The sequence below is a fragment of the Zonotrichia leucophrys genome, chromosome 9, assembly GCF_028769735.1.
Source record: "Zonotrichia leucophrys gambelii isolate GWCS_2022_RI chromosome 9, RI_Zleu_2.0, whole genome shotgun sequence".
NCBI classification, from domain to species: domain Eukaryota; kingdom Metazoa; phylum Chordata; class Aves; order Passeriformes; family Passerellidae; genus Zonotrichia; species Zonotrichia leucophrys.
The window spans coordinates 10663869-10677798 of NC_088179.1; positions in this window are offsets into that span (position 1 = coordinate 10663869).

Sequence of the window (13930 nt, forward strand, 5' to 3'; positions counted from 1 at the left end):
ATTTCCTTTAAACGTCTCCTAATTTATTTATCAATATATTGTCATTCTAATGTCCATGGGCAGTGCCCATGTGAAATAATACAACTGATATATTGAGGGTTTTTTAGTTTGTGTAAATGCTAAAATGAAATAATTTTGTTTCCATGTAGTCTAAATAAAAACTCCAAATTAAGTCTGTGATGCTTTTAAAATGAAGCTTTAGCTCCATGTAGAAACATTGCTGATGTTCAAACAGGCTTCACTTCCTATCAAACTCCGTGTTAACATTCTTTAAGCTTTTGCAATATGGAAAATCTGCAAGATGAAGACTTCCATGCGTTGTGGGTAAAGGCTTGAGTGAACAGGCCCCATGACTCTGTTACAAGAACTGTAAAAATTCATAAATTGAAATTTTACCACATGCCTTGCAGACTGATCTTAATCAGCATACAGATCTAAACTGCAGAGAAGACCCTTTAACCACTGTTATCTTTTGCCCATACATAGGAAAAGACCAACTGATAGATGAATGACTAAGCAAAGCTTTCCTTATTTATGCACATATAAAATTGACTTTCTAGAGCCCCTGACAACCACAGGACTCAGTGGTTTCATTCTATAAAAGCAGTTTCCTGCTTATTTAATGCACCCTTTCAATGAACTCATCATCCTACAGAATAAATGGAAGACTGAGTGCCTACCATGCATATATATATATATACACACACACACACACATATATAAAAAGTGGCTGAAGTAGCTAAATGCACCATTTGCTTAACAGATTACAGTAGGAGACCAGAAGGCTGATTCATGACAATGCAGTGCACTTTAAAAATAGCCCCAGCCACCAGTATTGACACTGCTGAAGTGCAGCTCAGTGACTGCACTGTACAAACAGAAGCTGGCCTGTGTGGAGCAGTTTGAAGCTTTGGAGCTGTAGCTCTGAAGTGATGGGTTAGTGCTGACAAGTTGACAGGAAGTGGTGATTCAGCTCCTTGGAGGGAAGCTGCAATCACTGGCCTCTTTTGCTTTAACAAAAGAAAAATACTAATATTTCTCTTTTTATGTAAACCTGTCCCTGACACTTGCATCAAAATAAACTTCATATACTCTGTATTTTTCCACCGACTTTTTGCAGCCCATGCAATAATTTTAAATGCTTATTTCTTCTCCATGTGCCCAAAGGCCACACATGTCTATGGAGGTTCTATGTCACCTTCTTGAACCATGCAGAGTCAGTAAGAGATACTGATTCTCCCACATCCATATGCTGTTTGTATTCAGAAGTATTCTGGAAGAAGAAGACTGTAGGTGAACTGTGGAAGATCTGCTCTAGGATTTTGTTAAGACAGAAATGATATGTAGTACCTGTGTTGTGGCTTGCTGTTACCCAACAGCCCAGCACAGGCTGGTCTTCATTGTAATAAAAATGAGGTCACCAGGCTGTCCAAAGCAGCCTGGAAAATTTGTCAGGAGGAATCCTATGGCTAACAGCTGAGTGACAGCTGGCCATGAGCAAAGTGAAAGCTTCCACCAAGGTTGTTGTGGTTGTGGGAAGAAATAGCATCAAGCTAACTGTACAAATTATGATACCTTGATGTTTTTCTTTTTTTTTTACAGGACCTAGAGCTGCCTTTAAAGATCATGAACATGTTTAGTAATTCATCTGAGGGGAAATGCTCAGTATCAGTGCATATAGAAAATGTACTAAAAACATTCTTTTAAAGAGATTATTACATTGTTATTATTTCACTTAGGTTGCTAATACCAGAGATAGTTTGAAAATGCTTCAAATGAGGAAATAAGTGCAGTATTTTCTCCTGTGCCATTACCTGCTCTGTTTTTCCCTCCTCTGTGAGCTTGGTGCAATCTGTTAAACACTACAAGTACTTAATGTGATAATTCCACGATTTGTAATAGGGACAATGTTTGGAATACAAGGAGCAAGTGGCAGGATGGCACTTCACTTTGATGGCACTTCACCGGTATCTCGCCACATACGCTGATCTCTGCAGTGTTTACCACCAGTGTGCTCCATGAAACACCAAGTCATCATTTGTGCTTGGATTATAGCAAAGCTTAAAGCTATTTGCCTATTACTTACAGAAGGCAGAAAAGAAACACCTCAAGGTATGCTCAAAACAGAACTTCACGGCCAACTCTGCCTGGAGCTACTTTTGTCAGAGCAGCTGGAATTGTTTTAATTATAGTTCCTATAATCATCATTGTAATTGACTACTGTCTCTTCTGCAGAGAAGAAAAACATGATGGGCATTCAAATATCTAAAATAAAAAGCCCAGAAAAACTATCATTATTCATGGACTGCAACTGAGTTTGCACCTTCTGCTACTTCTGATAACAGCTGTTGGAAGACACCATGAAAGCACTATTTTACAACCCTTCTTACTTTGTTATTTGCACTATGTTTTAACCCTGTGGTTTATGGTCAGTGAAACAAAGAGCTGCAAACCAAGCTATTCAAGGAGTGAACACTTGGTGCAATTACTCAATACATGGCAAACATTAATGACACAGCAGCTATTTAGTTTGCTGAGTTAGGTGAGTGATCTTACATGTAAAATTCTAACTTTCCACTTTCTAAGAAATTATGATCATCAGGACTGTAAAATAAAGGAGAAAGCCTTGGATACTCCTGCACAAAGTGTTTTTATGACACTGACTGGAACTTAAGGGAAGTTGAACTGCTTCGTTCCTTTAACAATTTTCATATTCTTGTTATTATGACTCTACTATTATGAAGCTGCTATGAAACAAGATCAAGCAGAAGACAGAGTACGACTTGGCATGTGAGAATGCTGCAGGTTTTTCTAAATGAAATCTAAAACAGGATTTATTTTAAAAGAAATGAAAACCTACTTTCACTGGCAGTGAAAATTATGACTACAAAGAATACGATGGAGTCTATCTGAAGGTAACTGTTATTAGATAGGCAAGTAACAGCAGTAAGTTCCACTTAACAATCTTTCCAAATGCAAAATCAACTTGCAGAATCAAGTTTCAGAATAGTTTTTAATATATGAAAAGATGTACACTATTTTTCCTTTACTCATTACATTCAGACCAATGAAGTTTTATTACTATTTTAGTGAACTGCCTTTTTTGATGAATTTGTCCTTTTTACTATTGAATTCTGTAATACTTCAAAAAATAGGAGCACAAATTCTTTTGGTTTATGTTATTTAAAGCAATGAGTTCTTGATCTAACAATGCTGATTCATTGTTCTTGTAGGACCACTAAAATTGCTGTACTTGAGGAAAAGACATCCATATTTACACCTCTGGCTTCCTTACATTCACTGTATGCTCTGGGAAGTCTAGAGGCTGCCTTTTGAAGTAAGGTAAGGCTAATTAAATCCTTGGGGATTTATTTTGAGAGAGGCTACCTAAACATAGAAATCTGAAAAAGTAGAATAATTTTTAATTGAAAATTTTTCCAGCATTGTCAACTCCAAGAGATCATTCACAAGTACATACACCAGAAAATTAATTGTCAGCTTTTAAGTTATTATAAAACTAAAGGAAAGCAAATCTGGTGTTCGCTTGCCTTTTAATGTTTAACTTTACAGGGTATATTTGCTTTTAGCTTTGATAAAGATCTGTAAAGCTAGAAGTTATTTTTAAATAAATGCTAATACACTTCCTATTAATAGGATTCCCAAATCCTATCCCATAATGCTGTGATGAGGGAAAAAGTTACATTGTACTTCAGGGTGAATTTCAGTAACTGCTGCATTACTGTACCATTCAGTACATATTGACATGCACAACATGTGACACTTAAATTTGAAAGCAGGGGCCTTGTCCACATGGTCTTACTTATGCAGATCTGACAAGCAGATGAAAAAGGAGTTAAAACCTGCTTGTGTAGCAGTGGGTTTAGATGAGCCAATGAGATCCCTCTTTGTAACCTGAAGTACAAAAAGAAAAAAAAAAAAAAGGAGGAAGTATGAGCCTAACCACAGCCCACATCTTGGTCTTTATTTTAGCCTATTACCGTCGTCATAAGTACAGCACAGTTTGCACAGAGACTGAAAACTAAAGTCAGTTGATAATGAGTTCCGCTTTGGAATGAGCCCTGAATTTTAGGTATGATGGGGGGGAAAGTTTCTTGCGTGGCAGTACAGCAGAGAGAATGGTATGCAGGCAATGACCTGAGAAACAGAAGCAGCCCGATCCGTGCGTGAGCTGGGCCCTGCTGCTGCCCAGCCCTGCCCCTGCCGCCCGGCGCGGCCACCGCGGGGCCGGGGCTGCGCTGCTCGGCCGGGCCTTTCCGGGGCCGCCTTCTCCAGCGCTTGTTCAAACCAAGAGCTCACTGAAGAAAACGTCACAGGATGTCAAAAACAACACAGGATGTCTGATCTGTACAGTCACAACTCCTGAACGGGTCTTTTAGAAATGCACACATTTCTACATCACTGAATTGCTGTGTAAAATTATGAAAACAATCTATATAATGCCATAGCTCCATATTAGCAACGGAACCTAAAAATTACTCCTGGCAAATATTAGAAAATAAAACAACTTGGAATTATTAATATTTTTAACCTGTAAGTAATTTGAAATCTTGCTGCTTTTCTTATTTTACCCTGTTATTCCCAGTGTTGAATCAGAGCAGGAGAGACTAGAAGAGTCCTGCTACCGGGAGGTGGGGGAAAGTCCAAGCTGACAGGTGGAAAAAAGTACTGTCTGCATGAAGACTGGAGTAACATGGCCTGTTCTGAGTATCACTTAACTGCATTGCAAGTACAGGACCAGAATTAGAATAACTGCAAACTGAAACCTGAATAGTGGTGGAAACAGTCATCTCTACAGAATTCTGGTAACACAAGCTGTGTGATCGATGGGGTCTCTCTTCTGAGTGTCTTGTTCACAAGCACTTGTCCTGGCAAGGAGCCCTAGGTCCTGGATATCAGGAAGCAGTTCACAGTTTTTCCTTTCTGTGGCTTCTTTGGGGTTACAGCCCCAGGAGCAGATGGTCTTAAGGTCAGTCACTAATGCAGATTTATGGTGGCTGTTACAACAATAGTAATTTTGGTATCTTTTAAAGGCAGAGTTTGCAGTTAAAGTAAATTCCAGTTGATAAAACTGTAGATAATACCAGATTTTATGTAGTTTAATCATAGTGAGATAATTGTAGACCACAAGCTAAGGCAATCACAGACTTTCTCAAACAAGTATGGTCAGCATGTTATATTTGTCAAGACACTAAACATTCCAGGATCATCAAATCCTTTTCTCCCATAGAGCTCTTCCTTATAAAAGTAAGAGGTAATGCCAGCAGAATCTTTGTCAGGTAGGCAAAAGCTAATAAGGGATGTAGCTAATTTCTGACTTTCTCCTTATCCCTTATGAGAGCTCTAAAAAGCTCTCTTAAGCTACTTTTGCTTTGTTGTGTTTTTATGCTTTAAATGCATAATGCAAAATACACTATTTTGTCTCTGCTCTTCCTCTGCATTTGTAAAATGGACATTGGTCCACTATTCTCTGGTTATAGTGGCAGAGAACCTCAGAGAGCAGCAGCAGCCAACCTGCTCACCCACAGTGAGTAACCACAGGCTAAAAATGACTGAGAACTGCATGCTATGTAGAAAAGACACAAGAAACCAATTGTCCTTGTGGTGGTCCTTCTCCCTTCAGTGGATTATGATGGTTTATTTGTATATTCTCCACTGTAAATGGAGAGGATGTCTTCTGATGGTTTACACAGAGGATTTCAGAGTGGTGACAGTTGTTGGTGGTCTCTTTACTCATTTCAGAGAATATAGACAGAAACACCTTGGAGTGTATCTTCAAGGTTGCCTTCTGTGGTGGTGCATCCTCCCCCACTCCCTGGGCTGCACTACCATCTCACAAACACCCATTAAGCCTCGTCCTTGATGAACAGAACCTGGACTAAGCTCCTCTTGAACTTGTCAGGAACTCTATCAGGTCCTGTTTTCAAAACATAGCCTTGGAAAATTAGCGCTGAAGCCTGAATAGCAACCTTGAGTAGAACAACATTTTTATTATCAAACTTTCGAAGAAAGTCACTGACCCCAATTGTGGCCAGGAGTGAAAATTACTATGACTAAAGCCAACTCTTCTGCAAGCCTATAAACAGTTGTCCTAAGTGAGACCCTTTGAGCTGTCCTGGACCAGAGCAGGCTGTGCCCAGCCTCCCCCCTTGAGCGGGACACGCTTGGAGCAGGTGAACTCTCATGTTGGCTCTACTTGGGGTACCTCTGCCAAACACTGCCAGTGTACCAGTGAACCTTCATGACAGATGTTCTACAGTCCTGCAGAGCTTTTCAACACTTTCCAGGAAGGTCTCTCAGGCCATGTGGTTCTGCCCACATGTAAAGATAGGTTGGGATATTTTACAGATGTGGGTTGAAATCAGTGATTGGGCCTAAATAGAGATTACACAGCAGTTTAATAGAGCAGCAGATAAATTCTTTTCCACAGGAGCTGACATCTACCAGCAGTAACTGCAATCATGATTAGTTTTCCAAACTTTAATTTTTTTCAGGAGAAAGTATGCTTTTACATGTATTTTTACCTTTTAGTGTTCCTACTCAGAAGTAAAGCTGGCATCAAGTATCGTGAATATTTTCTCTCAGTGCCTTCCACTCAAAAGGCAATAGGTTTAGGTGATACATTCTGTTTTCTGTATTTGCAAGCACAGTGAGTGGTCAGGTCTCTGACAGTGAAACACTGTGCTTTTCAGTGCATTTTTCATTGATAACAAAAATCCTGAAAATCGAGTTATGCCCTTGCTTATGTCTGCTCAGCCTGGCTGCCTAGACCTAGAGCCCAGGACCATACTGACTTCATGGAATTTGCAGTGATGTAACAGTTTGAAATTCAGCTTGAGAAAAAAATGAAATACATTCTCCACTGAGTAAAGAGAAGTTGGACTTCCAACTTCTCTTTATTACTTCTCTTTATTAAAACTTTCCAAAAAATATTACTTTTCCCTTGCAGTTAGATGTTTCCAACAAAACTGGTTAGCACATTGCTGGAAAAAGATTTTGTGATCATGTTTTTTTTGTATTGTTCTGTTTTGTCAGTGTGGTTCAGAACACAAAGGCTATTGTTTAAAAAACCATGAATGTTAATTTGCATTCCATTGCTGGGTTGTTACACAGAGTGTGGAAAGAAAAAACAAGCTCTGATTTAAAAAAAAAAAAAGGACATTGTTTCCTTTTCCCTTTCTTCTTCCTGGTGACTGGTTCTCCTTTATTTTAATGTTTCTAGCCCAGACAATGCTCTGAGAGACACTGACTGTCTTCTAGTACTTGGAGGCAAATATAAGTATATCCACAACTGTGTCTATAGAATACAATATTTCAGCTGGGAAGGGCCCACAACAACCATATAGTCCAGCTGCATACAGATCACCAAGTAGAGCTATCTAAATTAAAAAATTAATTCTATAATGATATTTGTGAGCAGTGACATTTGCAATACACTTGCTCTTATATTAGAAGGTAATTGCAATCTGAAAATTCGTATCTGTACTATTTCAGAAGACTCCGAGTGTAGTTTCACAAGTGGCAGAGACCCCACTTAGACCACACTGCCACATCTACCACTGTCTATTGATTTTCAGCCCTGAGCCACATGTTCCAGCCAACTCCACAGCACCAGTTCTGGTGTTCACACTGCAGTGTGGGGAAATAACCTTACCAAGAGGGTTGATTTCCTCCTGAGCTGCTCTGACTCCACATGCAGCCTCACAAGCACTAAGCTAGAATGAGGAGGGTGGGAGGAACAGGACACAAGGAAGAGGAATGAGTAGAACTGTCAGGACCCTGATGACTCTAATAACCCTTTACTGGCCTCCCCCACAGCCCTAGCCATGGGCCCAAAGTCTCTGTTTACATTCAATAACTATTTGTACCACAGCCATACCTGTGCCTGTATCTGTGCCTGTTGATCTGGCCATTGTGACTGTTCTGGCCTCAGACCTATGGACTGACTTCCCAGCCTCACCTTGGCTCTCTCCTCTCCCTGTTGTCCTGACTGGAGATCACAAGGCTGGACCACTCCTGGCTTGACCTCAGCTCTGCTCTGGCATCACAGACCTGCCTGTCAGTCACAGGGTTGTGTCTGACCCTCACTTGCAGACTGACTTCTCAGCCTGACCTTGGACCTGCCTCATGGTCATAAACTTGCTTGATGACCTGTTTTGACCCTGGCTCCCACCCCTAGCTCCCACCCCTCCCTTACTTCAGGGCAGGAGGAGGGTATCTGGTGAGGCAGCTGCTCTGCTTGCTGCCTCCATCTCCCTGCCCCCAGGCAGCAGCCAGCCTTGAGAAGGACCAGGCATTGGGAGCAGTGTGGCCTCTGCCTGGCTCCTACCAGTTTAAACCAATTACAAGGCTGTGTTAAGAGGTGGCAGGCACAGAAGGTGGTGCCAGCTCTTCCAGGAGCTGCTTCCCAAAAGAGGCAGGCACACCCCCTTCCCCAGGCACAGGTATTTCTTCCTACCCCCTTTCCCTAGGCCAGCACAAGTGTTTGCACAGCAAGGCAGCGAACCAGGACAAACAAAAGTGATGCAGTTGGTTCTTGAAGGAATGGATTTAACCCTTTACCTGGATCAAGAACAAACACTTTATGTTGAGAAGAGTGACACGGATTCAGCCTCAAGTGTTTGTGGAAACCTGGAAGATGACCAAGATTAGGGATTTTGCTGTGATTCCACCAGGTCTGGGATCCCAGGAATTTGTGTGACTAGTGTAGGCTGAAGTGAGCAATTGTGTATTTTCCTTTCTGTCACTACCCAAACTAACTCAGGTGTTAAGGTGCTGCTGCAATTACATCCTGCAACTGACAATGTAGATGGATCTGTGGTTGTTTAGACCTTTCTTATATAAGTAAACAAAACAACAAAAATATTCATCTAGACCCAAAGGTCCTGGGCTCAGGGTTTACTTTCAGTTGATATTGAACAAGGAGAGGGTCAGAAGTGTTCTGTGCCTGACTCTGCCTGTGAGGTTGTGTGAGGTTGAGCTCCTTTAGTCCTGATTGGCTTTTTGGGCTCTTCTACTGCTCAGGATTTTGACTGTTCTTTCCAAATGTCAACTTCTGTCAGAATCAGCATGGAAGTAATGTCATGACTGGTATATCTGAACCAGCAGTGTTCAGAAGATGTTAATTTATGGAATCCTCAAGGCACTAAGTGAAATCTCCTGGATAAAGCTCCCCCCATTGACCATACTGCTGGCAGGGAAGCTTGTGGTTAGCTGGAAATGGAGACTAAGCTGTTGCTGTAGTTGATTTGCTTATATCTGTAGTGTTCAGCTCCTATGTTACACTAATTTAATTTTTATGAAATGAGAAAGAAGGGAAACCTTTAATAAATTGATAGAGCCAGAACTGCCCAGCAAATAAAAGGCATATTCAGCATAAGCAGGTAAGAAACCTTTAAGAGGATTAATGAAAAGAGAAAATGGTAATCACCAATCATTTCTTCAGTATGTTGTAGAGGAAAATACCTTTCATTAATTACTAGTTGCTCCCTGTTGGATATTCATAAGAGAACATTTTCTTTCTTCTGCTATTAACAATGACAAGTCTGTTAAGGATTTAATTAAAATAATTTTTTGGGGACTAACAAGACACATTTGCATAAAGATTGTGATATTCTAGAAACTGATATTGTTTAAAAATGTATCAAATATAATGGAAATTAGGAATCATTGAAAAGGCAGTCTAAAAGTAGTAAACCAAGCAGGCACATGAAACAAACTACCAGTGTCAAATAAGTAGCAACTGATGAATGGTACAAAGGGTGGAAAAAAGGCAAAGGATGATTTTTGTCTGAAATAGAGTCTCTGATGCTTGGCAAAGATGCAACTTTGTTGTAGCTCTCATTGTGAGATACATTAAATTAGACTAAGATTAACGAGTGACAGATTAAGTGTTTTCCAGGACATTCAATAAGGAGAGGAAGCCAAAACAGCTCTTAAAGGTTTGGTTGTTATTGTTTGGTTTTTTTCTTCCCAAGAGCTGAAATTATTGGAGGAACCTGGAATGGTACTTGGAGAGATATTTTATTATTTTAACTGTTTTGTCCTCCTTTCTATATCCAGCATGATATTTTAAAGAAAGTGGATACAGTCATGCTGTCCTCTTCTTTGAAGTCATAATGTGATGTGAATAACACAGATGACTGCTTCAGGCTCATGACCATTATTTAAAATATTCTTCTACTTTTAGATATGTATCTGAGTAAACCAATATAACCAGTAAGAAATTCTTGGTGTTTATGAATGATCTTGCAATGGTCCAGTGAGAGTTTCAAAGTAAAGGAGCAAGTGAAAGAAATTTACCTGCTGTATGTCCACAGCAACACTACTTCCTTGCTGGTGAGCACTTCCTCAGAGCAACTACATCATGGTTTTGGGAGTGCTTTATAATATTTGTATCTGACATCCCACTTGGATTAATCTGTCAACAATTCTTGGTTGGGATAACCCCCTTGTGCACGTGGTGCTGGGTTCTATTCCTGAGTGAATCACTTAACCTCTCTGTCTTTTTCTCTTTCCATCCATAAAATTAGCATAATAATGCTAATTCATCACAAGCTATAGTTAGGCTCAATTAATGTTTGTAATGATCTCTGAGATTGTTGGATAAAACATGCTGTAAAAGTGTATTATTATTGTTAATAGAGCCTTTTATACTTCAGCACTCTAACAAAGCACTACCATTGCTTACCAGCTCCTAAAATTTCATTGAAACTCTGAAGGACTTAATGGGATACAGCTTTCCGTTAGTGTGTCCATTTATCTTCCTGACTTATTCAAACCATCAGAACAGTGTCAGTTCTGCAAATGGAAGAGCTGTGGAATTTGTGTACAGAGAAATTATGTAATTTATTTTGTAAGTGATCTAGGACTGAAAGCTTTTTAAACAGGCCCTCATTTACACTGACCTCAGTTCTGGCTGAACTAGTTCAGACTGCAGAGAGCTGTGATTTGTAGAACAACTTTTTTTAAAATGAGGGACCTGTCTGGTCAGGACAATAAATAGTCATAGCTGTGGAAATGATGGCAGTGGAAGAGAGTGGGAGTAGACAAATTTCACTCTGATGTTGGAGGAAATGATCTGGGGTTCATTTTTAATGCTTTTGGGTCTTGGTTACACATACCAGGTTAAAAGTTGGAAGACAAACACTTAGAACTCCCCTCCCATTTGTCAGGAGCAGAGGAAGAAATGAAGGAACAAGCTTCACAACTGAACTAATTGGGAGAAATGGTTTGAGATTTGCTGGCCTCAAAGAGCAGCCCACATTCAGCAGCATTTTGGACAGCTAAGCTTGAGCATGTGAGCCTGAAATGGATTTGTTGGTTGAACTGGTTCTACATTTGTAAGATTATTTGGAGCTGTGAGGCAGTCATCTCTACCCATGGCTTTTAAGCAGTCAGATTGCTCTGTCCTGTTATGTGACATTTTATCAAATGTGGGACTTCAAGTATTTTCTCTTCTGCTGACATATGTCAGCTTCCTACCCCTGCTTGTTCCAGTACCTGCATTATTCACAAGTGATTTCTTACTATTTTTGATAATGAGAAATGTGTGTTATTCTCATCTTGTTTGTTCTTGAAAATAGGTGGACAGTCCCTACTAAAGCTTTATGGAAAAAGTAAAACAATAATTGAGGTCATATTCACAGACTGGTTCTTCTGAAAGTCTTATGTTCCAGAAATATCTTTAATCATGTGTTTTTAACAGAAAGTTTTTGATGATTTGAAAATGTAAAATGGCTGAAGACATTTTATGTTGGCTACTTTGAGAAACCTCCTTTTTTCCCAACCTATTTTTTATTGCCATTCTTGTCTACTGTCTAGTATTACCAAGGATGACTCAGATATAATGACTGTAATCTCTCTGCAGGATTTTATGTGACTCAGTGAAGCCTCTTTTCATATCAAATCTCTGAGTCTGTTAATCTCTAAAAGAAAAGTTTGCTCCTTGAAACTGGAACAAATATGTGATATGAACATGGATGAGCTGATCAACACAAGCAAGTTTTGACAAGTGCTGTTTTGTACAGAGAAAAATAAAAGTGGTAAGGACTGAATAAATTTAATAAAAATACAATACCTGCATTCACTAATCATGTGAATTAACCAGGAGTGATAAGAGACAGAAATTTGAAAGTGTCTGGCAGCAGTTTAGAAAGCAAGTAGGGCCTTAGATGGAGAGACCACGCTCATCAGTCATTAAAGCACTATTCAGAGAAAAACCAAGACAAAGCTACTTGTTATTGCGAATTACTTTGAGTGTTACATTATACAGAAATACAATCTATAAAGGTGAGTGCAAATATCTGTAAAGGTATCATTTTCTTGAGATTCCATGGATGGTTCTACAGTGTTTTAAGACATTCTCTTTGCCATTTGTTTACAGCAAATGCCAGGTGTTCTATCCCTAAAAAATTTATGTTTTATAGAGTACTAGACTGTAAGTGGCTCTTAGAAGCATTTCACAAAAAACTATCCAGTGTCTCAGTGTATCTTAATACATGACTTGTTTGGGAGCCTTCAGTGTAGGAAAGCCTATGCTTTTTCCTAATGCATATTCATAACACATTGATACAATGGAGTATCTGAATACATTTCATAATATTCAGATACTTGCTATTTTTCTCGATTCTCAGTACTTGACTTTTATAAAAGGAATTGCCTTTAAATGCTGCTCTTTTAGATCAGCTGGAAAAGTCCCCATCTAACAGGAACAGCAAGAGTCCAGACTTGCATCTTAGATCACTTAGATATTATTTTTGATGGCCTGTTCATATGAGTGTGACAATTAAAAATGAAGTTGTGTAAATCATTCATAGGAATAACAAAGAACAACTGTTTTCTGTCCCAGCAAATAATGAAAGACTTCGTAGCCATACAGAGACATTGAAGGAATTGTGGGAAAGTCTGGGAAAACTGTCAGCACTCAACTGAGTCTGTATCCTTGGGGCAATTTAAGCTAGATGTGTACACAAAAGGAAGTCCAGGGCATGTTGGCCGGATCAGGCATAAATGTGCTTTACTTTGGCTCTGGCAAGGCAAACTCTGGAGGTTTTACCATCAGTCCTTTTTTTCCTCCCCCTGCCTTGTTTTCTACATCCCAACAACAACTAGTGCAGGTTGCAGTAGAAGAAGGCAGCTTCTTCATGGAGGATGTAGCAGTAGGAGTTTGGATGGAAGGCATTTGAGCAGCAGGTTAATTACTAGACCCAGTGTCTGGGTATATGGATACTTTCCTGAGTGTGTTAGGTCAGAGAATTTAAGTTCATGGCAGAGGGTGTGGTTTTTGTTTTCCAAAATAACTCTGAATTTCAAACTGAGTGTTCATCAATAATGTGTTTTATGGGATGGCACTAGTGGAATGAAGAGACAAACATAATTAATGCAGCTAAATTCAGAGGCTGAAGGAATCGTTCCAAGAGCAGGTTTGCTGATAGGCTGTAGCCAGTTCTGGAATGCTCTTTTAGAAACACCCACCCTGGATTCCCAGCTGTGCTTCATGTCCCCTTGTCATTGCTTTGCAGGGATGATATGACCAAACAGTTGACTACAGTTTCTTGAGGGCTGGAGCTCTGTCCCTTGATTACTTTGTTACTCCTATGAATGATTTACACAACTTCTGTCCCTTGATTGCTGTATGCTGCTCATTTATTTGACAAACAATTTTAAAAACAAAAGAAACAAAACTGTAAGTACTAAGGTGGGACTGAATCCAAGTGTGTGTATATTTGTTCATTCACTTATTAAACATGTTCACTGCTATTAAGTGAACATAATAAAAAGTCCTACACTCCAGCTATATAGAAAACATGCAGCATGTCTTTTATATAGCTGGAGGCACAGTTTAGTCCCTTGGTCCAGCTTGGGCCACTGTCAAACAAAGACAGAAGTGAGCTGATCCATATCACATTAA